The sequence below is a fragment of the Bos javanicus genome, chromosome 23 (assembly GCF_032452875.1).
Source record: "Bos javanicus breed banteng chromosome 23, ARS-OSU_banteng_1.0, whole genome shotgun sequence".
NCBI classification, from domain to species: Eukaryota; Metazoa; Chordata; class Mammalia; order Artiodactyla; family Bovidae; genus Bos; species Bos javanicus.
In genome coordinates this window covers 36,916,575-36,939,626 of record NC_083890.1, presented here as the reverse complement: position 1 = coordinate 36,939,626, position 23,052 = coordinate 36,916,575, and the positions used below count along the sequence as shown (strand labels likewise).

Genomic DNA, 23,052 nt, shown 5'->3' with positions numbered 1-23,052 from the left:
AGTCAACCGTGAGCCGCCCAAACTGGGAGCTTGGAACATCAGTGCGGTGGAGGAATCTGCCTGCCCAGGCCCCAGCTGGGCACACAGCGTCGGCATCTCCTTTGTCCTAGCCTTTATCCCACAGGTAGGGCGCCGCGCTTCGTGAGAAGCCCACAAACTATTCCCACAAGTGCTGGGGAGCCAGCCGCGCTCCAACCGGGGCGGTCTGGCCACCGGGCTCCGGGCAGTACCTGCTCTGCTGCAAACGCACGCTGCCAAGTGTGAAGCCATCGTGTGCATTCAGACTGCTTCTCTGCTGCTGGCTAAACACAGGTAAATGCTCCTCAAGGAAGAAATGCTAGGTAGCAGCAGGAACAGACCACTTTCAAACTGTCGCTTTTTTTTTGCCTAGTTGTACGCCTTGTGACGAGGAACCGGCAGGAGCCAGGGCTGGGGCAGAGCGGTGATGCAGAAAGCAGCAGCAATGACACAGCAGTCAGCTGACTCGCAGGGTGTGATTGCTCAATGTCCTCTGCAGAAGCGGGTCAGCTTCGAGGGTGGCACCGGTCAGACGGCCTTGACTGTGAAGCGGACTTGCAGGAGGGCAGCACCTGGCAGGGCTACCCGCCCCCCCCCCCCCCAAACCCGCACCTGGCAGGGACACCTCCCATTGCGTGTCTCTCAGGCACAGTTTTTAACTCACAGCCCTCAGGACTTAACTGTTTCTGTCCTGCTTGCTGGGAAGGCAAGTGATTCTTGGGGTGACGGTCCCAGTGCAAACACAGGTGAAAGCTTTCACGGTTCCTATTGTTCGGGTTCATTTCAGCACCGAAAGAAGAATGGTGAGAGTTCTCGCCTGCGTTTTGGTTTTAAAAGCACAATGCCCTTTTTGTTTTTAGCAGGTAGAAATTGCCTTCAGCTACTGGTATGCCGTAATGAACTAGTAAATTGTACCTAACAGAATGGCACGAGCAATAGGAGAAAGCTCGCAGGTAAATTCATCCAGTGGTTAGCCTTAAATCATGGTCCAGCTGCTATAAAGCAGTGTGCAGGGCTCTACTGCAAAAGGCAGGTTGTGCATCCCAATTAATGGACACTAGAGCAAACAGCCTTATATGGTATCACCCCAGTGATTTGAGGAATGCTAAAATAAGAAAAGCCATCATTACCAGGCATTTGTTTAATGACTGTAATCATACTGAATTAATTTAACTTGCTGCAGTGTGTAACAGAAAGTCAATTATAAATGTGCACCAAAAGAATAACAATACTAGTATCTGCATGGCACCTTCTTCTGACAGGACATGCCCTTAAGGAGATCTCACATCCCCAACATTCAGAGAGCACTCGGGATGTGCTAAGTGCTCACAATCTGCAACGGGCCCCTCAGAGGACAGGCATTTACAGTTCTACACCAGAAGGACACATATTGTACGGATTGCATACAGACAGTCACCACCGTGCCCCATGCCAGTTGTTCTGCGAGGACTTAGCCATTTTCCCCCTATTTGTGCCTTATGAATTTTATTTCTCTATTTGCTTCTTTTTTTACTAAACACTTAAAAAATTTTTTTTTGGCTGTGCCCCATAGCATGTGGAATCTTAGTTCTCCAACCAGGAATTGGACCTGCACCCCCAACAGTGGAAACACAGAATCTTAACCACTAGACCATCAGGGAAGTCCTCTGTTTGCTTTTTATTTGGTTATTTTTTCTTTCTTTCTTTGGTTCTCTTGACACAAATCCTGATTGAATGAGGAAGTTTTTCAATAGCACACAGAGAGATCAAAACTGGAAGGAGTGGTCTCCCCTGGTGTGTGTGTGTGTTCTGTTACTCAGTCATGTCTGACTCTTTGTGACCTCGTGGACTGTAGCCAGCCAGGCTCCCAGCCATGGGCTTCTCCAGGCAAGAATACTGGAGCAGGATGCCATTCCCTTCTCTAGGGGATCTTTCCAACCTAGGGATCGAACCCATGTCTCTTGTGTCTCTTGCCTTGGCAGTCAAATATCTCTACAACTGGACCACCTGGGAAGCTCGGGGGTGGGGCAGAATCCACCTATTAATGCAGGAGAAAAGGGTTTAATTCCTGGTCCTGGAAGATCCCACGTGCCAAAGAGCAACTAAGCCCGTGCACCACAACTACTGAGCCTGCGCTCTGGAGCCCGGGAGCTGCAACTTCTGAGTCCACACGCCGCAACCGCAACTGAAGCCCACACGCTCTAGAGCCTGTGCTCTGCAGCCAGAGAAGCCACTGCAATGAGAAGCCCATGCACCCCACAACTAGAGAGAAGTCCCCGCTCGCCACAACTAGAGAAAGGCCTCGCGCAACGAAGACCCAGCACAGTCAAAAATAAATAGTGAAAATGAGAGTTGCTCAGTCATGTCTGACTTTTTGCGACCCCATGGACTATACAGTCCATGGAATTCTCCAGGCCAGAATACTGGAGAGGGTAGCCTTTCCCTTCTCCATGGGATCTTCCAAAGCCATGGATTGAACCCAGGTCACCCACATTGCAAGCGGATTCTTTTCCAGCTGAGCCACAAGGGAAGCCCAAGAATACTGGAGTGGGTAGCCTGCCCCTTCTCCAGGGGATCTTCCCAACCCAGGAATCAAACTGGGGTCTCCTGCATTGCAGGCGGATTCTTTACCAACTGAGCTATCAGGGAAGACCTACAAATAAATAAATAAATTAAAAAAAAAAAAACTGGATGGAAAAGTGCCTTCCGTGTAATTAGGTGACTGCTATGAGTAGTAAGTGACATTTAAATAAAGCAAGGATTCTACTTTGAGGTAACAGAGGCCATCTCTCCTGTACCCTTTTTTGAGCTCCCATTCAAGAATCCGAATCTCAGAAATTGACCGTGCCACCTTCTTTCAAAACTTGCTATCAGGAAATGAGCCCCCAGATGGTACAAATAATCCATAAGGTTTCATTTAATTCCTCAGAGGCACTCATACTTTTGAGGAACCTAGGGCTTCCAGAAGAGGCATGGCTACCTCTTGGGGGCAGATTTCAAGCACCAAAGCTCTAGGTGGGAAATCATTTCTATGGGGCAAGGAGGCCTTCCAGCAGGGTCCACGTCTCCCTCCTCCGATGGCAGGTCTGTGCCATGGTGCTCACCGCCCAGTGATGTGCAAGAATTCTAAAAGCTGGGTACTTGAAATCTGGGAATATACTGGGAATATTTACACCATGGAAGTGGACAAATACTAAAACTTTAGTGTTGTTGTGTTTTCTGGAAAGCTGGTTTACATGTTGTAATATATTTAATTATGTCAAGTTATACTACGTTCCTTTATTTTAACCCTAGAATCCAAAACGCTTAAGAATAAAAAGTACAATGGTTAAGCAAAAGGCTTGGCTTAGAACCCACTACAGATACTACATGCCCTGAATGTGTATGGTCAGTGTGGGTCATAGGGGCCAGAGAGATTCTGACAGTGCCTCTCCCCCTCCTCTAGGGCACCCTATCTTTCCTTGTGACTTCTCTCAAGTCCTCACTCACCAAGCAAAAATGGTCCACGCATTGGTATTTATAAAAATCTCCTCTTGCACCCTATGGCATATTTAATCAGTGATGTGTAGGGATTATAAAAGCTAGGCAGTTGAAATCAACCACACTGGGAATATTTACACCATGGAAATAGGCAAATACTAAAACTTTGGTGGTGGTGTTTTTCCTGGAGAGTGGGTTTACATGTTGGATATATTTAATTATGCCAACTTGTAATATGTTGCTTTATTTCAAACTCAGAATCCAAAATGCTTAAGAGTACAAAGTACAATGGTTAAGTGACAGGTTCACAGCTTAGAGGGCTTATCCTTGAATCCTGTACCACTGATTATCTCTAAGACTTTTTGGGTAAGTTCATTACCACAAGACTCAGCTTCCTCTTCTATAAAACAGGGCTCATAATACTGTGCACCTCATAAGTTATGTATATTCATGAATATACATATATTTATATTCATGCATAAAACCACTTAGCATGGATTCTCACTCAGGCAAAGCTTCCAGTGGCTGTTAGTCATGATTATTTCCCCCTTCTTCTTCCTCCTGCTCCTCCTCCATCTCATTTAATTGATCTGCATAGCAGACTGACCTTTTTTGGACTGAGATAAGTGAAGATAGTTTAAAGAGATTATAGGCAGAAAACAAACAAACACATACACAACCAACTTAAGATTCTGTAGAATGGAAGGTTTCCCTGTGGTTCCTGACCCTTGTGGATAACAGAGATTTGAAGGGCTGGTGCTATTTTTGCATATATTGTAGAATCTAAGAAAGCATCACAATCCAACCGAAAAATTACTGATGGACATCAGTTTCAGCACGATTTAGAGGTTAAAGAGAAGCCAAAATAAAACCGCACACTGTATTAGGAATTGCTGTACACAAAATGTGCAATCAGCCCTCATGAGTGAAATGCCAATTCTGAATAATACCAGAACTGCAGAAAGAAGAATAAAAGCAGTTCCCATTTAGTGAGTGTCTACAGTGTGCCTATGCCCACGATCATCTTCCCAGGGAAATACAGCCATCGAGACACACATAGGGCCTCCTATGGCCAGAGTTCCAAATGCACTACACGTGATAACTCATTAACCCTGGGAGCCCAGCTTGGTGCTCTGTGATGACCTAGAGGTGTGGGGTAGGCAGAGAGGAGGGAGGCTCAAGGGGGAGGTGAGATATAGATATATATAATTATGACTGATTCCCATTGTACAGCAGAAAACAAAACAACACTGTAAAGCAATTTCCCTCCAATTAGAAAATAAATTTAAAAAGAAAAAAACTTATTTAATATCTACAGCAACACTATGAGGAAGATATTATTCCTGCAATGATTCCATTACGTTGGGGAGCTATTATGATGCTTTCACAACCCAAAACTTGAAGAGGTGATAAAAAAATGAAAATGTTAACTGCTCAGTCACGTCTGATATTTTGTGATCCCCCTGGACTGTAACCCACCAGGCTCCTCCATCCATGGAATTCTCCAGCCAAGGATACTAGAGTGGGTAGCCACTCCCTCCTCCAGGGGATCTTCTGGACTCTGGACTCAGAAATCGAACCCAGGTCTCCCACATTGCAGGCCGATTCTTTACCATCTGAGCCACCAGCAGGTGAGCATTATTTAAATCACACATCTGGTATATACAGATTTGTGGATTCAAACCCAGGTTGTCTGATCTGGGTTCAAATTCAAATCTATGCTCTTGAATATTAATATGCAAATACAGGCTTCCCTGGTGGCTCAGGTGGTAAAGAATCTGCCTGCAATGCAGGAGATGGAAGAGACATGAGTTTGATCCCTGGGTCAGTAAGATCCCCTGGAGAAGGAAATGGCAACCCATTCCAATATTCTCGCCTGAAGAATCCCATGGACAGAGGAGCCTGGTGGGCTACAGTTAATGGGGTCACAAAGAGTTGGACACAACTGAGCGACTAAGCACGTAGTCTTCTTACAAATTAGTTTTCAGTTGTAACAGTCTCTTGAGAGGGTTGGCAGAGCTGCAGAATGAAGGAAAAAATGGAACAGAGATTTGAAGTCACAGATTTTATTTTCTTGGGCTCCAAAATCACTGTGGACAGTGACTGCAGCAATGAAATTAAAAGACGCTTTCTCCTTGGAAGAAAAGCTATGACAAACTTAGCAGATTAAAAAGAGAGACATTACTTTGCCGACAAAGATCAGTATAGTCAAAGCTATGGTTTTTCCAGTAGTCATGTAAGGATGGGAGAGCTGGGCCATTAAGACGGCTTAGTGCCGAAGAATTGATGTTTTCAAATTGTGGTGCTGGAGAAGACTCTTGAGAGTCTCTTGGACAGCAAAGAGATCAAACCAGTCCATCCTAAAGGAGATCCACCCTGAACATTCACTGGAAGGACTGATGCTGAAGCTGAAGTTCCAACACTTTTGCCACCTGATGTGAAGAACTGACTCATTGGAAAAGACCCTGCTGCTGGGAAAGACTGAGGGCAAGAGAAGAAGGGAATGACAGAGAATGAGATGGTTGGATGGCATCACTGACTCAATGGACATGAGTTTAAGCAAACTCCAGGAGACAGTGAAGGACAGGGAAGCCTGGCGTGCTGCAGTTTATGGGGTTGCAAAAGAGTCTGACACCACTTAGCAACTGAACAACAGGAGAAGGGTTAAAGTCTAAAAGTTAGTGAGTAGGGAGACGCTGTCCCATAAGAATTATTAGAAAACTGAGTTTTCATTATAGTGTTCCTTTAATGATATTTTAACTCAGAGATATCCTGGTAAATTGGCTTGGGTGGGGACTAGAAGCCCTGGCTTGTAGCGTTTGCCAGTTTTTATGGTGTAAATACTCCCACCATGCCTGATTTCAAGACTCCAATAGTAATAACCTGTTCCCAAGATTCCTGAATATTTAACAATTGGTTCTCGCAAGCTCATAGGAGTAGCCCTTAGCAGATTAATGCCTCTACTTCCAGGTCAGCCTTCATCTCTCTGATTAAACCCCAGCTCTCTGATGCTTCAAGGTCTTCCATAGTCTTCTGTATCTTTCTTGTTCTCCCTCCCAAACTGTACTTGTACTTCTTATATTTGATGAAAGATGTTTTTACTTTTGTTGCTCTTGATTTTAAAGGAAGGTGAGACGTTTATATTTCTCTTCCCTTGACTAGCTAGTGCTTGACAGAGGTGTATAGCTTTCTAAGTGGGAGTGACCCTTGACTGACGGGGTAAAGGTTGTTTACTCTGAGAACTGGTCAGCTTCCAAGAGAACTAAGGAGCCTGCAGGTGAGAGTTTGCATGTACCCCCAATACTCACACGCATGCAATAATCTTTATTGCAAGGCTTGTACCGCCAGGTGCTTGTACAAACACACCACACTCACCACTTTGGATCTGCGCCTGTTCTCGAGTGCTCCCCTGTACTTTATAGCCAGTACACAGTATTTTGAGGTCCCCATACCCACGCAAAGTCACTCAGTAAGTACATGATTACCATGAGGTCATGATAGGAATTCAGACCTAGCAAATTAAACCGCAATTACCCTTTGAGAACCCAAGTAACTTTAAGGATCATCACCATGTTCTCTGTAATATTGTTTTCAGATCTTTGGGGAAGCTCATATTTAAAGCACATATAACCAAATGAATAATTACAGCAAGGGACTGAAAGGTAGTTACAAAACAATATGTTAGTCACTCAGTCACGTCTGACTCTGTAACCCCATGGATTGTAGCCGGCCAGGCTCATCTGTCCACGGAATTCTCCAGGCAAGAATACTATAGTGGGTAGCCACTCCCTTCTCCAGGGGATCTTCCTGACCCAGACATTGAACTGGGATCTCTTGCATTGCAGGTAGATTCTTTACCATCTGAGCCACCAGGGGAGCCCAGTTACAAAATAACTGCATGCTATTTGATTCATACAGCTTTAACAGAGGATTCCCAACACCGTTTCTTGTACCTGTGGGACACTTTGAAGTTATTCTTTTTTTTCCCCCTTGGTTCTGTTTAATGCTAAGCCATAACTCTTTTGAATAATGTTGTTTGGTAAAATATGCTAAAGTGCAGGCTCTAAGTGTAGGTTAGAGTTCAATACAAAATTTGGGTTTTTTTTTTCCTGTGTTACGTAGAGAAAGGGTTTTCAGCCTTTAGAAGTTGATTGTAAATGCAGTCTATTTTGGGAAAACACATAGCCGTGCAAGTTTCTTGTTTGTTTATTAATGGAGGGCTCTATTCTAGCACCTAGATGTGCTTGGAGAATTCTCCCCAAGTATCACTGCCTTCTTATTCCATTTATTCTAATAACAAATCTAGCTCTACTTCTCTCTCCCTCTGCCTCCTTTCTCATTTCAGAAATGGAAGCTAAAAGAGATGAAAGTGAAAGTGTTAGTCGCTCAGTCATGTCTGACTCTTTGTGATCCTATGGACTGCAGCCCACCAGGCTCCTCTGTCCACAGAATCCTCCAGGCAAGGATACTGGAGTGGGTAGCCATGCCCTTCTACAGGGTATCTTCCTGACCCAGGGATCAAATCTGGGTCTCCCGCATTGCAGACAGATTCTCTACCATCTGAGCCACGAGATAAAAGTAAATAAGCGCATGCCTGTGGCATTGGGGAAAGGTCTTTGAGCTAGGAGACACAAGACACAGGGCAAATCATTGACCTTCTCCATCTCCGGCTGATTAACTTTAAGCTGAGAATGAGTTCATTTTGTGAGGAACGCCTACAAATGCACAGTGCATGTGAATGTGTTTTAAAAAATTGGAACTACTATTTTAAAATACAGGCACTAATATAACAGTATTCTGTAAATTTCTGAGTAAATCCTAGTAATGGGACTTGATCTAGTTATATATACCACTGCTCACTCTCCACCCCCTCGCTGTTCCTAGACCCTGCCTCTCATTCTATCCTATCTTTGGCAATTTCTTGTTCTAATCATGCTTTGGTCAAGCACAGGAAACTGCAAAAAAAAAAAAAGCCAAATCTTGTACAAAACTTGTTCTTTGTATCTTAACAGGAAATTAATTACTGTTGCACTTCTACCTTTAGGAAATTTTAGGAATTTTTCCTTGAAGGATATTGCTTGCTACAATCCACTGGATGCAGAAACAGTCTAAGAATTGAATCTGGTAGGAATTAGAACTTTTGAACACTACCAGTATTGCTGATATAGTCTAGATGGTGAAGCTTAGCAATATATTATACTTGCAACTGAAACCTAAGGTTTGCCATGCCTTTTTGAAATCTTCTGTTTGCAAAGCATTTTGCCAAAGGGATTTATGTCTCTTCTATTCTCAGAGGCCGTGGAGCTGGACAATGCCGGTCCCAGGGTAGATGCAGCCAATACGGTTCCTTTTCTCAGACCCTTCATGTCACAAATGCTTATTCCACTGGTAATTCAAAAATGAATCTAGCCAGTTTTCATATACTGTATCACTCAACATACCATCGTTTCTACAGTAAAATAATGTTATAACCATCAAAATTATTTCCTAAGTATAAAAGAGCTGAAGTAGTTAGCCTTATTATGTTAAAAATAATATGATGAGAAAACCAATAACGAGTCAATAAAATCATGCAGAGTTTAGGTTCACAGTTTCAAAGTGAATTAAAAGTCATCCTGATTTAGTAGGAGAACACATTTGTGAAAACTAGACTTCAGAACAGACTTATGAATGATTTCTGTATGCAAATCAGATAAATGAGCATCCCTTAACATACAAGAACCCAGTAAGCAATCTGGACTTCTAAAGCCAATTGTATTTGCAAAGGCTGATGATATTCAACATAGTTGGAAAATGAGGAAGGTGTGACTGGGAGGCAAAAAGTGGAGACAGCATATGACGTTAAATATTCTTTTAAGAACTATGGTTAACAAGGACTCATTAGAAGCAGTAGTTTAAAAGGTACATATTTCTACACATGAGGTTTGGCGGGTATTTATTTAGGATAGAAACTTTTAAAATAAAGTTATTGGCTGAGGAAAAGTTATTAGTAAAAATGATCCGTTGAGATATGGAAGATAGTAGGGTTGATTGATAGGAGTTCCAGAGAGACACGGGATGGGACCAAGAGCATCCGTGGAGAAGCCCGAGCGCTGCAACCGAGAGTAGCCCCAGCTCGCCACAACTTGAGAGAGCCCACGCTCAGCAACAAAGACCAAGTGCAGCGAAAAATAAAAATAAACTACAAAAACACCGAAAACATGTTCTGATCAGAAAAGACAGATTATTATCTCCCTAGACATAAATACTGTGATACTATTAATGTAGTCCATGATTGATGAACTTCTTTAGACAGTAGATCACTTTTCCTTAGGAAATAGTATACTACAGAAGTAATCAACAGGGTTTCCCAGGTGGTGTTAGTGGTAAGGAATCTGCCTGGGATGCAGGAGATGTGGGTTGGATCCCTGGGTCGTGAAGATCCCCTGGAGGAGGACATTGCAACCCACTCCAATATTCTTGCCTGGAGAATCCCACGGACAGAGGAGCCTGGTGGGCTACAGTCCATAGGGTCACAAAAGAGTTGGACACCACTGAATCAACTTAGCATGCAGGCATATATATATACACACACACACACACATATATATACATACACATATAAAGATTGTTCTTACATTAATATCTTACTTTGTAAAAAATGTCATGTCAATAGGTAATTGTTTTGCCTGTGCTAGTCTTAGCTCCATTATAAAAACACATGGATTATATCTTATTTCTTTTATATTTGACACAGTGTCCACCCCTCTCCTGCATTGGTAATATGCATTCAGTATAGATTTGTAAAACTAAAGGGGTCTTGAAAAGATCAACTCCTCATGGTACTTATAGATAAGGGAACTGGGCTCAGATGCCTTGTTCCACCTTAGGCTCTCAGCAAGTCAGGGAGCCCATGCTTACTCTCAGATTCTTAGCCAGTGTTCACTGCACTGTACCACCCCATCTGAATAATTCATACAAAACTTCCTTTGGTCTTATACTGTCTTTCTTCAAGATCTCATTTTACTGTACCCAGAATTGTATTATTAACCTTTAAAATATCCTTGAGCATTCAGGAGGCCTTAAAGAAAACTTTCGTTTTCCAGGTGAACATACTTTAAGCTCTGAGACATGAGGATCCTGTCCACAGTCACAGCGAACCACTGGCAGTAAGAAAAGAACATTTAAATGCTTTTGCGCCTGTAGGGGCCATGGTGCCGAAAAGGAAACAGACTGATAAAGACTCTCCATTTGGACTTGATCACTTTTTCCTCACCCCCATTGTTGAGATCTCTATAAAAATAGCTTTTCCACAGTGATGACTGTCACTCTTTCTAAATGGAAAACAACTTGTAAACTTCTTTTACCTCCCTGAAGTGGGACAATATTGGCACAAACATTTCCTTGATATTTAATAACTCTCTCCAACTGCTGCAGCTGCTCCAAGACAGACATAGGCAGAGATTAGATAGGGCGTTTGCACCTGGCCGGCCATAAACTGTTTCTTAGTTGCAGATGAAGGTTCCCAGGCCCCATTCCCTTCTGTCCTCAGACCCAGGAGGTGGAAACATGAAAGAGAGCTGCAGTTATTTATAAACAGTAAAAACTTCTGGGGAGTGTATCAAATGAATGGACTGATTTGCCTACTCAGAGTAGAAGCAGTTTTTTCCAGGCAGTTGACAACTCTGGTGCTTAGAAATGCCTCCTCCTGGCCTAGTCCTTTCTATCCCAATGTTAGACTACAGGTTTTGTTTCTAACAGAGGGTAGGTGTGAACTCAACACGGATTATGTGCTCCATCTGTGAGTTCTCAGTTCTATCCTTCGACAAGTAGGATGTTTTGTCTTTGCAAGTTGGCCTTGGTACATCTGCCTCTTGCTGGTCTCTGCACCCACCACTCTGGTTTTCTAGACCCAGAATCGACCCAGGGTCGGGAGAAATGGAGCTCAGCTTGGAGAAGGGGGCGGAGCTGGGTACGTTTTGTGGAGTGTTCTCCTTAATTTGATTCAATGGATACTGGCTGGCAGGAAACACAATAAAAATGAGTTTATAGACCTCTGAGGCCAGCTGTCATCTACTTAGCCACAGTGTGGTAATTGGAAAGCATTATGGGAAAAAAAAAAACTTCATATTAGCAGATCATTTGAACAGGCTCCTTTTCTCCCCCACAAATCCTAAGACTCTACACTTCTGTTACCAATGTGTTATGTAAGCATGATTCATTCTTAGACTGGAATAACTCTTTTTGACTATGCCCAGTTCAGAGGCATGGGCTTCCCTGGTCACTCAGTGCTAAAAGAATCCACTTGCCAATGCAGGAGACTTGGGTTCTATCCCTGGGTCAGGAAGATCCCTTGGAGAAGGAAATGTCAGCCCACTCCAGTATTCTTGCCTAGTAAATCCCATGGACAGAGGAGCCTTGGGGACTATAGTCCATGGGGTCCCAAAGAGTCAGACCTGACTTAGTGACTAAACAACAAATTCAGAAGTATACACAAGGAACTTCAGTTCAAATGTAAATGTGCCATATTTGTGGCATTTTCCACTCCTTTTCTCTAGTAGTTTCCAAGCTTTTCAAGTATAAGAGCCCCTGTTCTACCTAATGATAGTTTTGTTTTAGTCTGTGTTGACTGAGACTACCAAAAGCTACTGTGAAAGAAGCATATTTTGTATTTATGAATCACGCCAACAGCAACCTACACATGAAAAATCTGCATATATTCCAATACATTATTTATTCTGTCCTTGATAGTACTTGGTATAAATATAGATTCCAGGACCCCTTAAAAGAACTCCAAGGATTTCCAGGGGTGCAAGGCCCAAATTATAAAGACAGTCACTGTTCAAAAAAAGCAATGACTCTTACAGAAGGAATTTGGAGGGAGAGCTGTTGAAATAATCTTGCAAAAACTTGCAGAATAAGATCTTTGGTACATCATGTTCCACAGGATAAAGAGAGGAGAAAGCTAGAGAGACAGCATTTGAATTTCCAGCAATATAGTTTAGGTATTATGATTTTGCCATTTAGCCAAGACTTTTTTTAATGGACCAGTGTAATTAGATAAAACTCCTAATCAGCTCAATTATTTTTATCTTCTTATAGTATGTAACCCTTAACCAGTATATTTACTGTGATTAGTAATACTGAACTATGCTCAAAAGTCCCTATATTAAAACTACATTAGTTAAAATGTAGAATACATGATGCACAATCTGATTTAATTTTTATGAGGTCATTAACAAATATTAAACTATAATATATAATCTAAAATCATGTTCTCTCTCTTTATTCAGACTGGTAAAATAATATTCAGGTAACTGGATATGTATTAAAAATTACTTCTAACTTCATTTTCTGCTCTTGACTTGGAAAAAGCAATGGTTTCTAAAAGATTCTGATTCACATCTTAAAACACAGAGCAGAACTCCAACATAAATCATAGGCCCTTCTTCTCCAAAAAGTGTAGAGAAAAACACATTGTATCCCAATTTTCAATAATCCTTGACTTTTCCTATTTTCTCCTGAGAGTCCACTCTTCCTGAAGGAATTAGGTTTGGTTTGTAATCTAAAGCCCTGATGTTTTCACAAGGGGAGAAGACATGAAAAAGATCAGCCTCACACCTAAGCTAAATGATTCCCTGGATAATCCTCTCCAGATAGCAAACATTAGAACAAGCAAAGATAAACTTCACATGGGCAGCTCCAAGGCTACGCATCCCTAGGAGGGAAACTTCCAGACTTCCCTGGGTGCCTAGTTACAGAAAGGACATGATCCGTGATGAGGAAAGATACACATTCCCACATGGAGTTTACACAAGTAAAATAGTGATCCCCAACAGCAGGCAGGGGACCTGATAACCTCTCCTAGTTGGGCTGCCCAGAATTATCTTTGAAAGCCAAAGGGCAGAATACTGACATAAACTCAACTGCCCTGACAACATGGAGCAACATCTTCTGGATACAAACCTTTGCACAACTTCCAAAAGGGCAAAAATCAAAGCCTTCACTCTCAGTCCTGTTCTGTCTCACGAGGTTGCATTCCTCATGTAGTATAACACCTCCCTTCACCCCCAAAGTTTTCAGCTCCCTCTCCCCAAGCCCACCACTGAGCCCCCTCTCCCTGGATTTACATCCAGGTGCGAATTTATACATGTGGTGGGAATCCTTCACCCAAATGCAAATCATTCTTGCAAGATCAAAATTCTTTTGCTAGGGATAGTCTGGGCAGGCCTCTAAGGAAATTTGCATTTTGACTGGTAGTATAGGCACAGCAGAGGGTTACAGAAGTGAAGGGACAAAGAGATCATTGCAAAATCAAATTAACAAACAAATGAGATACAAATATACTCTATTAACTGTCTACATTTTTTTGAAACAGGAAGAGACTAGAATTTAGAATGCTGATATGCATCCCATTGAAAAGGGGCAAAAAGAATTTTAATGAATCACAACACAACTCGAGATGCAGCCCATATCATTAGAGTCTCCATGATTGTAACTCAGTGGAGAGCTGGCTTGATTTAGCCTTCTGCTGATGATTTCTTATAGAAAAGGACTATAATTCAAAGTAAGAGTTCCATACTGCTTGTAGTTTAAAACAGCTATTATAAAAGAATATTCAAGCTAGCATTTAAAAAATTTTTAAACATTTCCAACCCAATATTTCAAATAGCTTGCTATAACATTTGCAGACAATATTTTTATATTATAAAAAAATGAAAATTTCTCCAAATTTAGCTCCAAAAAGTCCAGTCTTAGTCTGTTCTTTATAGCATTCTCCTTCACCCAAATATATTGACACTGAGAAACCAAAATACCTGGAGTCAGTGATGTGGATAAGCGTGAGGCCAATTAAAATGACTGACGGGAAAAGTATCACCAACACTCACAATTTGTGAGATGGAGTCGTAAGTACTTTGACTATTACGGAGATCCACCATGAGGACAGAAACTTGGATGATGACCAGTGTCAAACATCCTTGATCTCTGGGATCGACCTGCGGTGTGCCTCCCCACCAAACACACAGATTCATATCCTCGAGAGCTTTACAGGTAGGTGTGGGCCCTGTGCACAATGGACCCACCTCTACAGACAGGCTAGCAGTGATTCAAGGCACCACCTGGAGATGAATCTCCTGACTCAGATATGCAGAACACAGTAAGATTGGCCTTTGCAACCACGGGGGATGAATGACACCAGATGCGTTTTCTCGAGTGTGGTTAAAACTGCTCACAGACAGGGATTAGAATCATTCGTGTAATATTCTCCTATGCTTCTGAAGAAGACTACAAGCTTCTCTGAGCACAAAAAGCTTCCCTGTTGCTGCTTCTCCTGCCAGATCCCCACTGCAGCCGAGTAGTACCAGACATCTGACCATCAAACCATTGGCCATTGTAGGAACTAGAGGCTAGATCAGCTGGGAGTGTCTGTTTGGAATCATTTAATGTAATTACTGGCACATGATAATAAGATATTTGTCTCTTTTCCTCCATCTTTCACACCTGCCCTTCTCGCCTTTCTGAAACCAGAGTAGTATGTATGTGTGTGTGTGTGTGCACATGAGCGTGCACACATGCTACTGAGTAAAAGTCCTATTCACATCTAACTGTAATTGTGTAACTCTTTCTAATCACAAAAGACTTAAAAGTCTTATCTTCATTAAAAGGAAGACAAAACTGACCCTACCCTCCCTCCTTAACTCTTCTCCATTCTAGCAGTAATACTTCCATTCCTTAAATGCCATTGGGAGTCAATAGACAGGCTTTTACAAACTGTGCTTTCTAAGTGCCTGCTTTAAACAACATGGCATATTACATATTTCCATTCAGTCCTTCCCCAGAGTCAACAGTGGACTCAAAATGCAACTATATCTCCAGGTCTTTTACCACTGTTACATAATATAGTCTGTTCATGAACTACAAATTCTATGTCAGGCATGCATTAAGTGTTCAGTGAAAGTTCCATGCCATTTTACCTCTTATCCTTAAAGCCAACTGAAGGTTGTGCATGCGTGCTAAGTCGCTTCAGTCATTCCAACTCTGTGCAGTCCCAGGGACTGTAGCCCACCAGGCTCCTCTGTCCATGGGCTTCTCCAGGCAAGAATACTGGAGTGTGTTGCCATGCCCTCCTGCAGTGGATCTTCCTGACCCAGGGATGGAACCCACATCTCTTACGTCTCCTGCATTGGCAGGCAGGTTCTTAACCAGGTAAGTGTAGCTTACCTCCTATGCTATTTATTCCACTGAAAGACCATTTGAATGGCAAGCCTCTTCATTTTCTGCATGACTTTAACCTTATTCATAGTTTCTGATATATAACACTATTACTTTCCTTCCTTTCATGGTTCATTCAATAGACACTTGTGCAGCACCTTTTATGAACAGGATCACAATGAGAGACAATGTAGTGCTGTGGATAACAGAGCAGGCTGCTTAAGAGAAGACTCAGGATCAGCCTCGGCCAAGTCACTTCTGAGCCATTCCTCAGTTTCCCCATCTGTAGACTGGGGATAATTAAAGTGTCTATCTCATAATGTTGTTGCAAGGAATAAATGGGGCAGATCTGTTAAGTGCTTAGAACAATGGTGAGCATCTGTTAAGTGATATATCCAGATATATCCAGGAGCTAGTACAGCAGTTGTTAGTCAGTGGTCCATGAACTGCTAGGGTCTACAGATGGACTTAGAGGGCCCCCGAACTCCTCGAAATTATCTGTAAAAGTTAAGACTACTTTGTCTAGAGGGGAAGTTTATAGTTTTCATCAGATTCTCAAAGGAGTGTGTGAAGACAAAAAGGTTACAAACCACTGAACCAGAGCTGCAGGGACGCAAGACAAACTTTCCTCTAACAGGAGATGGACATTTAGTGACAATAAATGTGACAGCAGTTATGTAGAAATGGTCCAGTGTGCAATGCGACACATGGAGGAGCCACCTGGGGGAGTGATGCAACCAATGAAGCTCCCTAGAGTGGGGAGCAGGTCAAGGAAGTCCTCAGTGTGAAGAGACAGCCAGGTGACAAGGGGGAGGAGGAGTGTTCCAGGGACAGCGAGCCCAAAGGGTCACACATGAGTGGGCCAAGAAGAAATTATACGACAAGTAAGCAAGTTGGGAGGCTAATGCCTCAGTCACAAAGTGAAGCATTTAGTGACTCAGCTAAGGCAGGGGTCTCAGGTAGAGGCCAGCAGGTAAGCCAGGGTCCTTTCTTACATGTCGGGGGCTCATGAGTCTCCCACCTAATTATTGCAGATATGTACTGAGGTAAATTTTCAAGCATATACCTAAAGTATATTATTTCTACCAACCATAACTACCAGATGATGTTACTGATTTTCACGTCAGAATTAAAAATCTACTGAGGGAAAAAAAGTGCAACTTTGAAAGCTAACTTATTTATGAAAAGGCATTTCCAATTCCATTTTAATTTGTTTCTGAAATCCAGCTGGAATGACCTAAGTATTCCTTGCATGCACAACATTTCAACATCAAGGGTATCTATGATCATTTCAGTGGTGGTAACTAGCTTTACATAGTCTGTAGCTAAACATAATCGATTCTGTAGCTTCCTAATGATCTGCGCTGAGGAGTTATTATTCCTGATGGCAATTAATCAAAATTAAAACAGACTGCATAGAATGAAGCAAATTCAAACCTCCAGCCTCAGTTAGGAACACCTGCGTATTTAGATTAATCGTGGGTCCTGCTCGAATGTGACAGGTATATCAATATTATAGAGAAAAGAGAAGGGTAACATTTTCCAGTAGAGTTCCAAGTGTAATTCCAAGGAGCAAAGACTTTAAACCTGAGTCTATGTCAAACAAAACCGCACAAAATCCATAGTTGCCCAAGGGGGGAGAGAGGGAGAGGTAGAAGGAACTGGGAGATTGGAACAGACACACACACACTATTGATACTATGCATAAAACAGACAAGTAGTGAGAACACTCTGGACAGCACAGGTATCTCTACTTAATGCAACAGTGACGTGAATGGGAAGGAAGTTCAAAGGGACAGATTATATGTATATGCACGGCTGATTAATTCTGCCGTACAGTAAAAACTGATACAACAATGTTAATGCAACAGCACTTCAATACAAAATAATTTTAAAGAAATGGAGACATAAAGACTTTCCCAGAGAATCAAAAGCTGCTGGAGTTCATTGCCACTAGACTGATAAGAAAGGATAAAAGGAATTCTCAAGCTTAAATGAAAGGGTACTAATTAGTCACATAAAAAGATATAAACATATAAGATATACTGGTAAAGGTAACTATATAGTCAAATTCAGAATACTCTAATACAGTGGTATAGTGTTAACTCCAGTATAAAGGATAAAGGACAAAGGTATTACAAATAACTATAGCTACAATAATTTGTTAATGGATATACAATATAATAAGACATAAACTGTGACATCATAAACATGAAATGAGGGAAAAGAGTAGAATTTTTGTGATCAAAGTTATCCGATTGAAATAGACTGTTATAGCTATCAGATGTTTTGTGTAAGTTTCATAGTAACCACAAAGCAAAAATTTACAGTACACACACAAAGATAAAGAGAAATTAATAAAAGCAAACCATTAGGGAGAAATCTGGAGAAGGAAAAGGCAACCCACTCCAGAATTCTTGCCCAAAGAATCCTGTGGACAGAGGAGCCTGGTGGGCTGCTGTCTGCGGGGTTGCACAGAGTCAGACACGACTGAAGCAACTTAGCATGCATGCATGCATTGGAGAAGGAAATGGCAACCCACTCCAGTGTTCTTGCCTGGGGAATCCCAGGGATGGGGGAGCCTGGCGGACGGCCGTCCATGGGGTCGCACAGAGTCGGACACGACTGAAGTGCCTTAGCAGCAGCAGAATGGGAAAATCATCAATTCACAAAGCAAATCAGCAAGAAAGGAACAAAGGAACTAGAGAACAGTTAAAAAACAATTAGCAAGATGGCCTTAGTATGTGCTTGGGGCTTCCCTGGTGACTCTGTGGTAAAGCATCTGACTGCAATGCAGGAGATGTGGCTTTGATCCCTGGGTCAGGCTGATCCCTGGAGAAAGGAAATGGCAATCTACTCCAGTATCCCTGCCTGGGAAATCCATGGACAGAGAAGCCTGACAGGGTACAGTCCATGGGATTGCAAAAGAGTCAGCCATGACTGAGTGACTAGTAAGTCACTTACACCACACTAGTAAGTCCTTACCTATTGATGATTACTTTAAATGCAAATGGATTAAACTCTCCATACAAAAGATACAGAGTAGCTGAATGGAGAAAACAAGAAGACCCAACTGTCTGCTGCCTACAAGAGACACTTCAGCTTTAAGGACACACATATGTTTAAAGTAAAGGAATGGAAAAAGACACTCCATGCTAACGGCATCCTAAAGAGAAAAGGGTAGCTATATTTGCATCAGACAGGATAGACTTGAAGTCAAAAACTGTACAAAAAGCAAAGAAAGTCATTATATTATGATAAAGGAGTCAATTCATCAAAAATATATAACAATTGAAACATATATGCACCCAACATTAGAGCACCTAAATATATAAAACAAATACTAAACAATCTGAAGAGAAAAATAAACAAAACAATAGTATTAGGGGAATTCAGTATCCCATTTTCAATGCTGAATAATCATCCAAGCAGAAAATCAATATGAAACATTAAAGTTGAACCATACTGTAACCCAGGTCTTCCCAGGTGGCACTAGGAGAGAACCTGCCTGCCAATGCAGGAGACATAAGAGATGTGGGTTCGATCCCTGGATCTGGAAGATCCCCTGGAGAAGGAAATGGCAACCCACTCTAGTATTCTTACCTGGAGAATCCCATGGACAGAAGAGCCTGGCACCTGCCAGTCCATGGGGTCGCAAGAGAGTCAGACACGACTGATGCAACTTAGCATACCTTAGCCCAAAGGATCTAACAGACATTTATAGAACATGCTATGTAACAGCAGCAGAATGCACATTGCTTTCAAGCACACAAGGAACACTGTCCAGGACAGATCATGTATTAGGCCACAAAACATGTCTCAGAAAACTTAAGAAGACTGAAATCATATGAAGTACCTTTTTTGACCACAATGGTATGAAAACAGAAATCAGTTACAGAAGCAAAAATTGAAAATTCACACATATGTGGAAATTAAACAACAAACTCCTGAACAACTAATGGATCAAAGAAGAAATCAAAAGAAAAATAAAACACACCTTGAAACAAAAAATGGAAATGCAACATATCAAAACCAATGAAATGCAGCAACACAGTTCAAAGAGGGATGTTTATAGCAAAATGCCTACATTAAGAAAAGAGAAAGATCTCAAATAAACAATCTAACATTACACCTCCAGGGACTAGAAAAAGAAGAACAAATGAAGCCCAAAAGTTAGCAGAAGGAAGGAAATACAAAGATTAGAGCAAAAAAAAACAAAATAAAGACCAGAAAAATAACAGAAAAGATCAATAAAACTGAGAGCTGTTTTTTTTTTTAAAAGATTAAAAAAAAACCTGACAAACTGTTGACTATAAAAAACAGAAGACTTACATTAAAAAAAATGAAAGGAGACATTAAAGCTGATACTACTGAAACACAAAGGATCATAAGAGATAACTATGAACAACTGTATGCCAATAAATTGGACAACCTAGAAGAAATGGATTAATTTCTAGAAATGTACATTTTGTTTGCCCTGAACTAAACCAGAAAGTAGGTAGGAATTTACCGATTGTGAAGTAAAAGTCACTCAGTTGTGTCTGACTCCTTGCGACCCCATGGATTATACAGTCCATGGAATTCTTCGGGCCAGAATACTGGAGTGGGTAGCTGTTCCCTTCTCCAGGGGATCTTCCCAACCCAGGAATCGAACCCAGGTCTCCCGCATTGCAGGTGGATTCTTTATCAGCTGAGCCACAAGGGAAGTTGCATGCACGCTAAGTCGCTTCAGTGGTGTCCAGCTGTTTGCGACCCTAGAAACCGTAGCCGCCAGGCTTCTCTGTCCATGGGATTCTCCAGGCAAGAACACTGGAGTGGGTTTCCATGTCCTTCCCCAATTTACCTATTAGTTGTTCCTAAATTTAAAATCAAAATATGCATTTGTGTTTTTCTCAAACTTTCAATTTTTTCTTTTTTTTTTTTTTTGGCCATGTTTCACACCTTGTATGACCTTAGTTTCCCAACCAGGGATCAAATCCACTCACTGATGCTCTGTGACAACCTAGAGGAGTGGGGTGGGGTAGGAGGTGGGAGGGAGGTTCAAGAGAGAGGGAACATATGCATATCTATGGCTGATTCATGTTGATGTATGGCAGAAACCAACACAATATTGTAAAGCAGTGTTTATCCTTCAATTAAAAGAAAAACAAAAAACCCACATCCTCAGCAGTGAAAGTGTGGAGTCCTAACCACTAAACCGCCAGGGAATTTCCCCCGATTCTGTATTCATTAATTGTTTTATCAAACTACAGCACCCCAGAGTAGCACGAGAGAGATGTACACATAATGGTTAAGCACACATTCTCTGAAACCAGATTTCCCAGAGTTGAATCCTGGTTTTACCTTTTAAGAGCTGTGTAACCTTGAACAATTTACTTCACAGCTCTGGGTCTCAGTATCCTTTTGCAAACTGGGGGGGACCATAAGACATGACCTATTGGGATTAAGGAACTGAATTCATATGTAAACAGTTTAGAAAAGGGCCTTGTGCATGGTGAATACTTCATAGTTTTACTATTTTTTTTTTTATTATAATCATTAGGCAAGTTTCTTTAAATTCTCTGAGCCTCAGTTTCTTTATTTGTTAAGAGAGGGATGATAGCATTGGTCACATCATAGTATTGTTACGAGGACTACATAAGATAATAAAAGCACGTACTCTCCAACTAACAGCTAATAAATGACAATGATGATGATGACATCATCTATTGAGTGCTTATCACGTGATAATTCTTTAATACCTGTTGTTTTTCTTGTTTCATAGCAAGTCTAAGAAGTACATATCAGTTTATTCTTTTAAAAGATGAGAAAACTGAGGCCTGGGAAGATGAAGTAAAACTACCTCTGCTCACACAGCTTAATAATCGGCAGAATGAAGACTCTAGCCTGTCCACTGCATCTGAAAACTTGCTCTTTTAACAGGTACCTTATACTAACGAAAAAAGGAGAGAGGAAAATAAAATGTTTGGTGTCCTGTAGCTGAAATTCCATATCACAAATAATATGATTTAGAGTCCAGGCCACCCATTTTCATCAGAATAAATAACGTAATCAGAATAAATAATGCAATATTAGAATACATTTCAATGAAAGAAGTAAGCTCTCAATTAGAGGCATGGATAAGAATCAAAAGTTTTGAAGTTTTAATTTTCTAGAACTGGGTAGGAATTATAATGGTAGCTTTTTTTCTTTTTAAATACAAACATGTCAATCTTAGTGGAAATTAAAAAATAATCATCATTAATGAATTGGCATGAATTTATTATCATGAAATAATTTATTCTTTTAAAGAATACATTTGAGATGTATTCTTATGAAATAAATTCTTATCAAAGGATAAATGTAAAGAATTAAGGAAAGTGGCTCAGACGGTAAAGAACCTTCAATGCAGGAGACTTGGGTTCGATCCCTGGTTTGGGAATATTTCTTGGAGAAGGGAATGACTACCAACTCCAGTATTCTTGCCTGGAGAATTCCATGACAGAAGAGCCTGGTGGGCTACAGTCCATGGGGTTACAAAGAGTCAGACATGACTGAGCAACTTAGACTTTCACTTTCACAAGGAAAGTCCTTAAATGAAAAAATTTGGAAGTTCCAAGCTACCATCTTATCCATACCAATTTTTATACCAAATAACAGGAATGATCACCTATTAAGGTTTAAACAAAATCACTCTTATGTCTGACTCACCATCATCAGATGAACGCATTCCCTAATGAGATCACTAGTCACTACTTATAAGAAGAAAAATTTATTAAAATAGAACACGAGAGTACAGGTACAAACTACAAACGCATTCCTTAGCTTTCTGATTCTGGCCCTACAAAAACAGGCCAAGACGGGCAAGGCAGAAATGACCCACAAAGCATTCATGTATTTGGCAAATATTCCCAGAGTTTCTACTTGATACCCTTATATTGAGTTACAATCTAGGAGTCCAGAAAAAAAAGGAAAAGGAAAAGAAAAAAAAAAAACAAGAAAGAAAAGGAAAAGAAAGAAAAAAACAATGTTCTGTCCTTGAAGTTACAGTCTAGTGAGGAATATAGCTCAGTGAATAGGCAATTCATGTGCAACATAAGAAGTGCTTTAAAAGGGAAATGACATTAAATGCTCTATTAAAATGCTCCTTTTAATAGGTCCGTAGAAATGAAAAATCAAGAAAGGCTTTTCAAGTCTGAGTTGAGACCTGAAAAGTTTACAGTGGAGGTGATATTGTCAAAGTTGCATATTTGAAAGACCACTGCCCATTGGGAAAAGAAAAGACAGAAGGGGCACAACACCACAGGCCAGTCGGAGACTGCCACGGTGACCCTGGCTAGAGAAGATGACACTGGGTACCAAGGAAATGGCTGCAAGGCTGGAGAGAAGTGGCTAGATGCTCAA

General features: G+C 41.3%; 1 long non-coding RNA gene across 1 annotated transcript; it reads left to right on the top strand.

The window, feature by feature from the left end:
• The first annotated feature begins 220 nt into the window (after positions 1-220).
• On the top strand, positions 221-2,343 carry LOC133236621 (uncharacterized). Its single transcript, XR_009732948.1, has 2 exons — positions 221-312; positions 392-2,343. It is a non-coding gene; the product is annotated as an uncharacterized LOC133236621 (long non-coding RNA).
• The last annotated feature ends 20,709 nt before the right edge of the window (positions 2,344-23,052 follow it).